Source organism: Ovis canadensis, chromosome 19 (assembly GCF_042477335.2).
Source record: "Ovis canadensis isolate MfBH-ARS-UI-01 breed Bighorn chromosome 19, ARS-UI_OviCan_v2, whole genome shotgun sequence".
Classification (NCBI taxonomy): domain Eukaryota; kingdom Metazoa; phylum Chordata; class Mammalia; order Artiodactyla; family Bovidae; genus Ovis; species Ovis canadensis.
Genome location: NC_091263.1, coordinates 40,599,671 through 40,601,400, shown reverse-complemented (window position 1 = coordinate 40,601,400; position 1,730 = coordinate 40,599,671). Strand labels below are relative to the sequence as shown.

At 45.7% G+C, this 1,730-nt stretch overlaps 1 non-coding gene across 1 annotated transcript; it reads left to right on the top strand.

The window, feature by feature from the left end:
- Positions 1–476: 476 nt before the first annotated feature.
- TRNAW-CCA (transfer RNA tryptophan (anticodon CCA)) lies at positions 477–549 on the top strand. The gene has a single exon. It is a non-coding gene; the product is annotated as a tRNA-Trp (tRNA).
- Positions 550–1,730: the final 1,181 nt, after the last annotated feature.

Sequence of the window (1,730 nt, the reverse complement as noted above, 5' to 3'; positions counted from 1 at the left end):
TCCCGATTGCCCTACTCTGGATGGTAACAGGAGCTGGGATACAACTGGGCCTTCCTACACCCATACAAAGCCTAGTGTATCCAAAGGGTGGTGCACACTATGGGCTGAAAGAGCTTTAAACTGTCCCCTGGTCTCCACAGTTTCCAAGGGGTGGGTTCTCACCTTCTGCTTTTTCAGTAGTTCACCCCATATACCAATCACCCTGAGGGGCTGGTTTTGGTAGACATTCGTGTTAATCTGGGCTGTTAAGGGTAAGAGGGGTGAAGTAATGAGACTCAAGTCCTTGGGTCTTTGTTCTGGTACATTCCACTCTAACTTCCATCCAGGACAGGACTTTCCCTAAGGCTCTGGTTGAAGCAGTAACCAGAGTGGGGTGGGAGGATGTGCTGCCTCCTTGTGGCTGCTTTCTGCAACTGCAACTTATAAAGGGCAGCTCGTGGTCATTTATTCACAAGGCCTATGAGCCTGAAAGGGCTTCCCTGGTGGCTCAGAGGTTAAAGCATCTGCCTCCAATGCGGGAGACCCAGGTTCGATCCCTGGGTCAGGAAGATCCCCTGAAGAAGGAAATGGCAACCCACTCCAGTATTCTTGCCTGGAGAATCCATGGACTGAGGAGCCTGGTGGGCTGCAGTCCACGGGGTCACAAAGAGTCGGACAGGACTGAGTGACTTTACTTACTTACTTACTTACGAGGCTGAAAACAATACAGACCTGAAGAAATGTACTGGGCTAGGTGTTTGAAAGAGGGTTCTTCTAGCTCAGTTGGTAAAGAATCCACCTGGAATTCAGGAGACCTGGGCTCGATTCCTGGGTCAGGAAGATCCCCTGGAGAAGGAAACAGCAACCCACTCCAGTATTCTTGCCTGGGAAATCCCATGGACAGAGGAACCTGGCAAGCTACAGCCCACGGGGTCCCAAGAGTAGGACATGACTTAGCAACTAAACTGTCACCATCTTCTGATCCAGGCCCTCTGTCAAGCACGCACTTCAACTGGTCTATTGTCAGCCCACAGTTTCAACAACAACAACATGATTTCATGTCTCAAATCACTGTTTTTTAATGTAATGTCATCACCCAAAGGACTACAGAGAAATAAAGCTTCACAGGTTATGGAAAAAAGAGAACCCTCCTACACTGTTGGTGCAATGTAATCTGGTACCCCTCTATAGAGAGCAGCATAGAGGTTCCTCACGAATCGATGAAGAGAGAAACCCTATGAGGGGAATTTGACTATGAGTCAATAAGCACACAAATAATATTTTGTGAAGAAAACTGCACCTCAGTATTCACCACAGCACTATTTACAATATTTAAGGCTTGGAAGGAATCAAAATGTCCATTGACAAATGAATGATTAAAAACATGTGGTACACACATACAACAGAGTGTCTCCTAGCCATGAGATAGTATGAAATAATGCCACTTTGACAGCACGGATAGGCCAAGCAATCCACAGGCTGCAATGCAGACCCCACGAGCGTCAACTAAGACACAGACAGATAAACTATAAGAACATTTTTTAGTTGAAGAGTAATAACCATATGATCATCTCAACAGATGCAGTAAAGGCTTTTGACAAAATTCAATTCTCTTTAAGATAAAAAGTCTGCCGAAAGTGGCACAGAGGGAACATACCCTCTGTGCAGAAATAAATCAAGCACTTATGGGCAATTAACCTATGATAAAGGAGGTAAGCATATACAAGGGACGAAAGACAGTCTCTTCAATA